At 42.1% G+C, this 12,356-nt stretch overlaps 1 long non-coding RNA gene across 1 annotated transcript; it reads right to left on the bottom strand.

The window, feature by feature from the left end:
* Positions 1-1,880: 1,880 nt before the first annotated feature.
* LOC106722247 lies at positions 1,881-6,856 on the bottom strand. The gene is made up of 4 exons (XR_001358094.2): positions 6,744-6,856; positions 4,411-4,459; positions 3,708-3,743; positions 1,881-2,553 (listed from the first exon to the last, which is right to left on the bottom strand). It is a non-coding gene; the product is annotated as an uncharacterized LOC106722247 (long non-coding RNA).
* Between the last annotated feature and the right edge of the window lie 5,500 nt (positions 6,857-12,356).

Here is a 12,356-nt window from a genome sequence, read left to right as displayed (position 1 = left end):
GGGGGGGGAGGCAAAGTCAACATTTCAATTTTTCAGTATAATGCAGAACTATACAATGCTTAGCCAAGGTTACTCCTACAAAGTGTGGCACCAATGAGCTTTAAATATGTCCACCTTCTTCACAGCCACATTCCATTTTTAACAATAAACGGGATACAAAGACACACTCCCATCCCCAAAGCGATATGCTGTCACGCAGTGCTAGGAACAGCTTCTAGATATGTCAGATGGATAATGAATGCGGTTAGGGAAGAGAAGAAAATCCACACACTTAAACATACATTTGCCATATCATATACCTTCTAATCGCATGAAACACTGTAATATCGATAGCAGGTACTTCCCCCTCACTAAGAGGCTGATCCTGCCTCTACTGAAGTCAATGCAAAATCCAGTTGTCTTCCACAGAAGGCAGTGAAGTGGGCTTTTTTTCCAGTTGTCTTTAACCCTAGAACATCCATATTCCATTCCACTACAGCATCCTTAAAGGAAGCCAGCTCAACCTGGCTAATTCACTAGCCATGACTAATATGACAATTTCTCCAAGTGAAGATAAACACAGCTCATGGTACATTGGTGCTCATGGTCTGCTACATTACATTTGGTATTATTTTCAATATGGAGTATTCTGCTAGCCATTCCTTACCCTGTAAACCTGATCTTCTCTCTAGGCAAACACAAAAATTATTAAACCTATAATTAAACCTTATTGTCACAATGCAAGTTTCCTACACAACTCAATTCCCAAGAGAGAAGATTAGGAGCAGTACACATACAAGGGTTTGTTCTGCTCTGGAAATTGTTTCCCTTTAAATTCCATTACTCATTTAAATATCAGAAACAACATCTTATGATATTCTCCTTTCCTCCCTCTCCTTCCTGTACCAGCTATAAAAATGCTACTTTTGCTACCTATCATCAAAACATAAGGATTTCAGCTGTTGTTTTTTTCCAGCCATTTTCAGGCTTTCTGGCTCTATCCAGCAGTTTTCTAAACAAAGAACAAAAAAAAAAATCAAACATAAACAAAACCTAAATCCATTTTGTTCCAGATTTTTAAAATATAATTTTTTTAAAAAGTCACATTTGCTAAATTCACATTAATATAAGCTTGGAATAAGGTGCACTAACAAGAGCTCCAGATACAAATGGAAGAAAAGAAGAGAACCAAATTCTGGTCTTTCCACCAAGAAACCTCACTGACTACAGAGAGAAACTAGAAGCAACTAAATGATATATACTCCTCTCTCAAGAGGAAGGAAAACATTCTGTATAATCACAAGTGATGGAAACAAATAACTTTTTGTAAACATGTAAGAACTATGATCTTCTCCTGGTTTGGGAAAGATAGGAGGAGCCTAAAAAGCCATTCCTCAGCATTTTTGTTCTCTCTGACTTGTTCCTCCAAGTGGCTGCAAGTTCTTCCCATCAGACTGCTTTCAACCTCCACCCATGAATGTGGCAGTCCCAGTTCTCCAATAGCCACAGAAGAGTTAATACCCAACTCCATCAGCAGTATGAAGAACTGAAATGGCACCAAGAAGCTAATGAGTTGGGGCTTTACACTTCTGGCCTCTCATCCCACCAGAGGTCAGTTCCTTTAATAAAGAGATCAGTTCTGTCCAACTCTTGTTTTTGTTCCTTTTCCACTAAAGCTTCTGGAGAAAACTGGGAAAATGATGTAGATCCCATCTCTACAGGATCTTCTTTAGTACTACAGGTCATTGAAACTTCACCTTCCTTGGGAAGGGGCTTGCTAGAAATGAGAAGTAGCTTTTCACTTTCTTATCCCAGTGAAAGCTCTTCATATCCAGCACTTACATGGATTCACACATGCAGCTATATTTCTGCTCTCAGAAATAAATAATGGACAAGGTGACTTTGTATTTGTTCCTGTGCATTAGCTGCTTTACATGAGGTTACATCAAGATGCCTATCTACAAAGTCAGGCCTTTGTTCTCGGTTAAAAAATTCCCATTATGGAATTTCCAGGATTTTTTTTTCCCCATGCTTCAGGATGGAAAGTGTATCCTGGTTTTCCTGCTGCAACTTTTCATACATGTTGAAACAGGCTGGCAAAGCAACATGTGCAGACACTTTATCCATTTTTAGGATCCCCAGTAGGGCACAGTGGGAAAAGTTACCTTCCTAAGACAAAAAGAGATACCAGTCAAGAAGACTGGCTTCCGTGTGCATTTACTTACGAAAATCATTTCTCAGCTGTGAAACATAATGCAAAACAAAGTGAAAAGCTGGCACAGAAGACAACTCTCATGGAAACAAATGCTAATTTCAATTGCCCTGCGTTTGAGGTGCAGCAAGATGCTGGCTGGGTGCCATCAGTGGGGAAGCCAGCTGGTACAGGATCCATGAATTAAATGTTGAGATAAAGAGTTGAAACAGGAAACGAAGAAGTCTTCCCTCATTCAGCTCCACGAAGATAAGGAAAAGAATTTTCTTTGCGATAAGAAGAGCATCCATACTTCAAAACCTAAGAGCAGTTAACAGGAAATAGCAACAGGACAGTCTCCCTCCAGAATGTCAGGAATAGGTCTAGAAACACAAAAGGAAAAACAGGAGGAAATATTTAGGAAACAGTATGATATAAAATTTAAACTGATTAGAACTGTGTATTCTTAAAACTCAATTCCAACCTGCAAAACTAGCAGGTGACAAACTGAAATGTTCTTGCCCTAAAGCTCTGGAAGGTCTAGTTGTAAGAGTCCTGAGGCTGAGTAAGGAAATATTAAGAAATGTTGAATTGAACTCATTTGTTCATCCAGAATTGCATCCAGCAACAAATGTTACATTACTGAAAATATTGTAGTCCAGTGGTCAGCAACGTATGGCCTGCAGGCTGAATCCAGCTCACTGAAACACTGGATCCAGTCCATGGAGCTGTGCCTGGGCCTGTGCCCATAATGGGGCTGAACAGTGAGAAGCTGCATCAGGGCTATGAAGCCAACTGCTGTCCTTATGCTTCAGCCACTTCTCTCAGCCCCCCTTCCACCAAGGACGTGGCACAGGTGAAGCTTTCAGCTGTAGGAAAGCAGCACCAAGGCTAGGGAGCTGTGCCCCTGCTGCTACCTGCCCCCTCTCCTTCCCCAAGACTGTGGTGCAAATACAACTTCCACCCAGAACAGAGATGCACCAGGGCTGATCTGGCTGGAGTGAGGGGAAGTGGAGGGTGGGGAGGTGGGGTAGGGAGAAGTGGCAGCAGCATGGAAGCTGCTTCCAGACCACCAGCCCCGGCACAGCTCCCCTTCAGCTTTGAGCTGCGCTTGCACTACAGCTGGGGAAGGAGGGGCTGGGAGAAGGAGCAGTGCTAGGGGTATAGATCTTAGCTTTGAGGCTCCAGCAGGGGTGCAGAAAAAGCTTGATCCTCCCAACAACCCATACCATGGATACACTGCTAAAACCACCCTGTATGCAATGGACTGTGACCAGGGTGTTCCAGTCCATAATCTGAAAGAGGTCATCAGCCCCTCTTCTAGTCAGTTATGTGGTTTCTTTATTTCAGGACTGAAATATACCATGACAAAGGTAAGAACATACTAGTAAAAAAGCACACATTGCATGCAGAATGTCTCCCTCCTTCCTCCAGATCCTTTTAATTTTTTTATTGGACAGGTAACTGAAAATACTGCTAAAATTTGGGTCCCCATATCAATAATGCTGACTGTGTCAAGAAAATACAAAATACTAACCTATGTCTCTGTCAAGGAGGGAGACAGAAGAAGGGCCTGAGCAAGGAAGAAAGAATGAAAAATAAGTTGTGTGTGACTGAGGGAGTTTCCCCTTTCAGGTCTGCATGCCACACTGCAGTATGAAGAGGGTTATAGATATGCCTCCTGCAAAGGAGTGAGATTTGTTCTCTTTTGGCACCAACATGTCTATGTTTCTGAATGCCTGAGTCTTGAAAGCAGCACTGGTATTAGCAGTTTAAAATACAAACATTTCAAACTGTTACTGGGATAAGTGGTGCCAGGAGAGTACTACTGTTGCAGAGCACAAGCTTAGTCACCCTGAGGTAACTGTGGAAATTCTTATGCTTGGACAAAAGAAAAAAAACATAGGAAAACTATTTATCTTCTGTGCTCTTACAGCCACTGTAAGCCCCTTTCTTCTCTTGTGGGAATAGCTTTGTAGACTGTGCTTATTTAGGTCCTGGTTCATGGGACTTGTTTGCATCCTAGCTCTGTAAAGCCAAGTACATACGCAAGAAAAGCATATCTTCATTCTAAAAATGGAGAAACCAAGGCACAGTGAGGTTAGATGATTTATTTAAGGTCACACCAGAAGGCTGCAGTAGAACTAAGAACTGAATCCAGTGTTTTTTACCTCCTAGTTTTATATCTTAACTTTATGAATATCTTCAGTCCTTGCATGAGGCAAAAATTAAATTAATACCTGGAAAGATCGTGGAGTAGGTCCTTAAGGAATCTGTTGGGGGGGGCACCTAGAGTAGAACAAAGTGATCAGGACAGCCAGCACAGATTCACCAAGAGCACATCATGCCTAACCAACCTTATTTCCTTCTATAGTAAAGGTGACAGGCATGTGGATGGAATGAGAGCAGTAGATGTGTGGCCCAGCACCTTTCGTGCCTGCCACTTTAAGAGGCTTAAGCAGACTGTGGGGCAGGCAGCAGGTGTGGTGCAGCCTAGTGAGGCAGTCATATGACTGAGGGAGGGCTCCTGGATTGGAGGATTTGGCTAAGCAGCCTCAACATATGTGGGCCCTCAGAGCTAAGCTCACAGTTGCTAGAGAAAGCCAGAGAGAGAACATTGCCAGCTGGAGCTGCTCCCAAAATATCAAGGGTAGGAACTATGGGGATGGAAGAGGTTCTAGGGAATGACTACACCCTGCTGAGGAGGATGGTGTGGTGGGGCTGCCTGTGGCATTCTTTGGGAAATGCCACACCTGTGCCTCCCTAGTGAAAGGTGTCATAAAACCTCACCCCTCCCTGCCTTGTGGGTATGCTGCAGAGGAGAAAGGCTAGGGGAGCATAACCTGACAAAAAAAGCACCCAGCAAAGAGGCTGGTGGGACCAAGGGGTTCCAGAGTGGGGCAAGTGGCCCTGAGTGTGTGAGGGGCAAGGGGCTCAGTATGAGTATGGCTAGAGTTAGGGAGTGGGGTATAGGCAGTCCTTGACTTACAACTTTTCAAGTTACGAGATGGCATTTATGACACTTGTAAATTGACACCGTTTCAAGGTTCCCATGCCAGTTTCATCTTTATTATGGTCAACACAGCTTTGTCTAGCTGGTAACTCTATTGTGGTGGGGAGGGAAGGGGCGTGGGGTCGGGGCAGATCAATGACCCTACAGCAAGGGAGGGATTGGGACTGGGAACCAGGCTGGGGTAAGCACTGCCCAGGGAGGGGGTGGGGCGGCTTGTGCCACTGCATGCTGCCAGTCTGGGAGCTGCTGGTGTGGCAGCTTGTCCCAGCCCCAATCCCTCTCTTGCTGCAGACGCACTTATCTTTGCCCCCACACCCCTTCCCTCCATCCTCCCCCACACCACAACAGACTTACCAGCTGGACACAGCCGTGTCGACCATAATAAAGCAACCACTCCCCCATTTATAACATTGTTCCTATAAGAAAATTGGTTCCAAGTTGCATGTTTCTACTTAAGATGCAGTTTTCAGGAACCAATTGTGTTGTAAGTCTGAGGACTGCCTGTAGTGATTTGGATGCTATCTGGGAGGCACGGGACATAGTAAAGGGAAGGTCGGAGCTATGTATTATGCCCTTGGCATTGGGCATTAAATGGGCAGCCTCCTGCCTTGGAAACAACATATCAGTTGCATCAAAGGCAAGGCAGGTGGGCGCAGCAGGACAATGTTTGGAAAGACCCCCACCCTGCTGAGAGAACCCCATCACAGGATAATCCTCAACCGTAGGAAGGCTGTTGACAGTCTCCCATCACATTTCCATTAACAAGCTAAGGAAATACAGACTAGATTAAAGTCCTGTAAGGTGGACACATAACTGGTTGAATCATTGTACTCAACAAGTAGTCATAAGTGGCTCAATGTCTAGCTGGGAGAAGGTATCAAGTAGGGTTCCCTAGGGGTCTGCCCTCAGTCCAGTATTGCTTTATCTTCATTAATGATTTGGACAAGGGGATCAAGTACACACTCTACAAATCTGCAGATGACACCAAGTTGGGTGGAGTTGCAGATAACACCAAGTTGGGTGGAGTTGCAGATAACATCCTTGCAATGTTTTAAAAACAAGTTAGATGGACACTTGGCTAGAATAGTTTAGTTGGGGACAATCCTGCCTTGAGCAGGGGGCTACACTAGATGACCTTGTCAGGTCCCTTCCAGTTGTGGACTAGGAACTTCATAGGATTATAGGAAAGCACATGTCAAGGGATATACATCGTTAAAAAATGAATGCAAAATGTTTAAGAATGAAAGCATTGCCAATCTTTCTAGAGACTATTGCTCAATAATGTTATTTCTATAGTTACTATTCTGGAAACTGCGCACACACTGTAATATATGGGTAAGATGACAGCAATAGATAGATACTTCATAATTGCTTAAAGCAGCATTTATTTTGATTAGAACAAATGGTTAGGTCAGGCTGTTCTAGAGAGAAGCTTCAGTTCCTAGTTCTCCATCATGGTAGTAATAGTTTGGTGCTCAGTATAGTTGAATGAAAGTTTAATTCTTTCTGTGACTGAGTTAAATGGTCAGAAAACAAGGGACAGATAAGTATAATACTTACCCATACTTTCACAGCCTTGCACACTATCATTTTTCTCCAACAGCTGTTCTCTTCAGTTTGTTGATTGGCACATACATGGAATGCACATGAATCTGATGGGCATAAGACGGAGAAAATTAAGAGTGCATAAAGAACAGAAATTCTGCAATCTTCACATCTTGAAAGATTCATTTATGTGCAAAAAAGACTGAGCAATAGTTTAATTTTCTGGGAGTTAGTCAATGTATTTATATGTTCCAATGAGAATCACGTGACGTTACTCTCTATGGATTAATCTGTTTTTCCTCCATATCTGTCCTTATAGCTGATGAAGAGGAACAATAGCCTGGCTATCAGGATGTTAAGCCTAGGACTGAGACACCTGGATTCAATTCTTTCCCACATCAGACCTCCCTTGCAATGCTAGGCACCTTGCTTAGTCTCTCTGTACCTCGGTTCCCACCGAAAATATGAATTGTATTACTTCCCTACCTTAAAGGCATGAGTAGGATAAATCCTAGAACTTCTGAGGTACTCTGATATAGTGATGAAGGTCACAGAATAATATTAGAAGACCTTTCCCCTCCACCATAAGAAAAACCCCTTGCTGGAAGCATGCTAAGTACTAGCTTTCTATGCTGATAAAGACCTTAAGGAAAACAGTAACTAAAGTGAATGCCATTTTATTTAGTTTTTCACAGATTTAGTGGGAGCAGATCCACTTTTCTTTAGCAGTAAAGGAGAAAAGAAGCCCATGCCAAAGACACTGCAGAAAGCTCTTTGTTCAGAGACTTTTCTCCCTTTCCATAGAATTCTTAGTCAAATCTAAATTAGTTGGAGAAATTCTGGATTTCTTCCTTCCTTGAGAATTCATATTGCCACATCCATTTGAATACACCCAGTAACTTATACACAAGAGCCCACCTGGAGAACCAGATACACACTACTATCTATACTGTTTTTAATTTGATTTGTTCTGTAAATGAACTTTCCTGTTTTGTTTTGGCCTAGTGTCACCAGACACATGTCTAACTGTTTCTTTAGGAACAGAGGTGAATGGAATTACTGAAGATTTCCTTGTCTCTCTGTAGTTTTCAGTGCCTGTGCAAATAGCCAAAGCAAGGAGAAATAACATCAGTTCTCAAGAACCTGATGCTGACAACTCCAGTAGTACAATGATGAATCACCTGCAAGCTGGACTGCTTCATTATACCATGCTTACACAATTAAATACTCCCAACATGCACATCAAAGCATTCTGATCCTTCTTATTCGTTTTCCTGCACTGCGGAACACTTTTACAGGCACAGAACATTCAACACCTTCAGCACAATGCAATCCACTGCAATCTATAGGCGATTTCCAGCTCTGTTGGTCAGGCTAGCCCTTACATTTTCACACTGTCTAATTTTGACCATTACAATCCCTACCCAAATCATAACAACTTACCACACACCAGGTGATTTTTAAGAGCATGTGATCATATCAAATCCTTTATAGAACAGTTTATTTGTGAAAGCACACTCATCCTAAATTCTCAAAAGCCAACGACCAAAAGAGAGAAGCGATGCTTCTAATGCCACTGATCTCCAAAAGCTAGGTCTTATTTTGTTCATTTTAAATCTATAAAGGACTGAAAGATGGATTAACATAAATCACATTTTAAATATTTCACCTGCTGCAGCCATTTCTTAACCACCTTATCCAGTGGAATGCTTAACCTAGTATGTACTTCTAAGTGTGCTATGGCCAAGCTTTCAGATATTTGCTATTTGTAGGTGTCCAAACTGATACATCTTCAAACTGATTTTCAGAAGGGATGTGGAACCATTCCCCACATGACTTCAACAGAAATGGCAGGTGCTCAGACTTTTGAAAAAGTAGGGGGATCAAGATAGATTCAAAATTAGTTAATGCTTCTGAAGAATTTTGCTACTTATGACAAGGCATACATTTTTGGCTGCAGGAGTAGTGGCTTAGATGTTCCTGCCTTAAAAATCCCTAATAACCAATGCACTTATCTATCACTGTGATGCAACTGTATCATTACTGGTAACAGAACAATTATAAAAATAAAATACTGAACTCCAACAAGTATCTAACATCAAGAATTTCCACAGGAGCACTGAAAATCACAAGTGATTTCAGAAACATTAAAATCTGCCTGCAAGTGCTCCCATTTTCTCTTTCTTAATACAGCTTCACCAAAAATTATAGCATCATCAAACACTAAAATTAGCCAGCGTTTGAGTTGAAGCATGAAGCAAAATAAGATTGAAATACATAGCAATTTTTGGTCAGTACACAAACCCATTAAAGATTTATTTGGAACAGGAGTGCTCAACCTCCAGTCCATGGCACCATGTCACCTGGCCCAGGGCGGGGCAGGAAGGGTGAGAGTTCTCCATGAAAATCTGAAAATCTGGTGACAGGGGAGTAGTGGCACTGTTCCTCTGCTGCCAAATTTCTGGACCCATAGGGAACCTTGGGCCCTACGTGCTGGATCTGGGGCCGTATCCCAGCATGCAGGGCTGGGCAGGCGTGGAGGTAGGACCCAGGCCCCAATCCTGGTGTGGGGGGCAGGGATGGGGTAGTGCCAGGCCCCCAGGACCCAATCCTAGCATGTAGGGTGTGAGAGGAAGTGGTGCTGAGCCCCCAGGGCCCAATCCTGACACACAGGACAGAGAGAGGGTGGTGCTGGGCCCTAGAGTTTGGATCTGGCCCACTGTCAGCCATGTGCCACACATCTGGCCTGTGGGCTCAAAAAGATTGAGCAACCACTGGTTTGGAACAATAAGATGTGCTTGTTTAAAGTTACTTCTCAGTTACAGAAGTGTAATTAGTAACTTTTAACTGAAGAGTTGCTAGTTACAAGATGAGCTTCAGGCAGAAAGGATTAAAAGTCCTATTTTATATTTAAATGACTGAGTACAGTCTACAGACTTGGAAAATAATGAATTAAACAAATGAACTTCCTGAACAAGTCTTCAGTAACATATTCACTAACTTTTGTATTTGAAACAATTTTAAATGTTGTTCCACAAATTCTAAACTTCATATTCACACAGGCACTATCTTGAACGTAAACCACTTCTAAAATTTCATAATTAAAATAAATGAAGGCTTAGGGCTTGTCTACATGGGAAAATCTGCCATTGCAATGAAATTAAACAAGAACTCCTAAACCAGTTTAAGAGGTCTTATTTCATTTACCTTATCCCATTCCCCCTGCCCCCCAAAAAACAGGAAAAAGCAGTCTTGTACTGGAATCAGAATGTCCACATGGGGAGTCGCACTGAACGAAATATAGCAGAACAATAAATGGTGTCATTTTTTCTGGGTTGGCAAGAACACAGTTCTCTAGGTCAGAATAAGATGAGTTTTATCCAGATTAGTCTGCAGCAGTGCTCAGAACCAATTTCTGCCTACCTGACCAGCTGTACTTTACACATTCATGTTCCAGTAAGGAGAAAAATCAATAGTAGGAGAGAGTGCAATGGGTTAGGCTCTCAGTGAGGGACAACAGGATTAGCAGAGTCATCTAGGAGTTAGAACTAAGATAGGTTTGAGGAGGCATGTCAAGACATGAAGGTAGCATATGGAGGGTGTAGGTAAAGGACAAATATATAGATATATATAAGAAAATCCCCTAATTAATACCTTAGCAGCCTCTTGCTCACACACACACACACACACACACACACACACACACACACACACACACACACAATATTTTAAGCAAGAGGCTGCTAAGGAATTAATTAGGGGATTTTCTTTTTAACTACTACATTTATGGACCAATTTTAACTATTCTTTAACTTCATTTTTCATTTAAGAGAATATACATCATAGCTGCATTCACTATAATGCATTAAGCTGTAGTTTTTGGTATTAATTTTCCATTCAGAGTCTCCTTTTCTACCACAAATACTGCTTTGAGGCAGATATGATAAAAAGCAAACATGGGGAAATTGGCAGCTTCTCTCTCAAGTGATTTGCTTTTATGTCACTTACTGTAATTTTGTTCTGGGTTCTTTGATCAAAAGATTTTGCTCTTGTTCTCTGATGGAATGAGGTAGATTCTATCCTGCTTTATACATCATTCACAAGTTTTCAACTAACATCGACTGAAGATATTTTTTCAGACTGGTGATTATATAAAGTTACTTTAATCTTCATTTTCACATCAGTGGCAAATTTTCATATCCGTCCGTAGGAAAATAAACTTTGCTTTGTATACTAAGCAAATCGTTACCTTTATTATCTGAACTTATACTCTGTGTTTATTCCAAAAGGTTGACAACAGTGAAGACAAGATTGTAAGATTTTTACTTTCCTAAGTTCTTGTGCAACTGAGGCAGGCAAGTATAAATATTAATCAGTTTAAATTTACATACTGATAACACAGGTTGAATCAAACTGTTGTATGTGTACACAAAGGGAATTTGTTTGTGCTCAGTTAATTTTAGCCAAAAGTAGAACCTTAATTTGAAATGTCAGAAGCAGAATGTAAAACCTTGATAAAAGAAAAAAAATACAATTCTTTCATATTTGATTTCCTTTCAGAACACCTTCATAATATGAACCAAATGTATTGACTGAGTGAAGAATTCCTGAATGTGCAGACAACTTAATATCACAGCTTTAAGACCGATTTTAACTAATGAATTGTAGAAGGACATAGTTACTTATTTCAATTTTGGCTGTTTTGTCTACTAAGATTCATACAATGTAATCATCAAATCCCCCATGCAATCATGGTCACCGCATAACAATGATGTTGTAGCCATGATGGTCCAGAAATGATGCGAGAGGCACAGATTTCATGCCTGGCTTGTTCCAGCCAGACCTGAAGAATGCCTCGCGTCTGACAGCTTGTCTAGCTCCATCCCAACTATACAGCTAGTCCAGCTCTATAGTTACCAAATCTTTCTGCTACTTCTGACCATACGCTAAGTCAAAACTATACAACTACAGCCAGTTATGTAGTAAAACGAACACGTAAGAAGAGGATCATAAAACTGGGATGATCTAGTTGGGAATCGTCCTGCTCTGAGCAGGGGGTTAGACTAGACACCTCCTGAGGTCCCTTCCAACCCTACTTTTTTCTATGATGCTATGAAACTAAGCAACACAAAGAGCACTATATACTATGTTAATGGTCGAGCAAAGAGACACAGCTAGTCATGTCAGTCTGAAGTCAAGTGACAGGAAGGGTAGATGCAAACCTTTTAAACTAACTAGAGAGAGAGAGAGAGAGAGAATGTGTGTCACTGCGTGCGCACGTCTCTGGCACAGACACACACACACATCACAAGTTTCCATGAGCTAAAAACCCACTTCATCAGATGCTGCGAAAGCTGCACCAGCCGTTGCTGTCCCAGACACTTGTGATCCCTCTACTTTGGCGAGTCCATCTGTGCACACTTTCCTGCCTTCTCTGCTCCAAAGCACAGGTGCAACTAAGCGAGCCTCCAGGGCTTCCACTTAGCCCCGCAGTGCCGCACCAAAGCAGCCGGGGCGCCCCGCTGGAAGACCTGGAAGCCAGAGCCTAGCTCCAGGGAAGGCGCGTGGAGCGGGGCACCCTGGCCTGCCATTTCCCCCGGCTTTCCAGCCGCTGCCCTCCGGCCGGCT

Source organism: Alligator sinensis, unplaced genomic scaffold (genome assembly GCF_000455745.1).
Source record: "Alligator sinensis unplaced genomic scaffold, ASM45574v1 scaffold108_1, whole genome shotgun sequence".
NCBI lineage: Eukaryota > Metazoa > Chordata > Crocodylia > Alligatoridae > Alligator > Alligator sinensis.
Note: the sequence above shows the minus strand (reverse complement) of the source record. Positions and strands in the feature narration are given on the sequence as shown.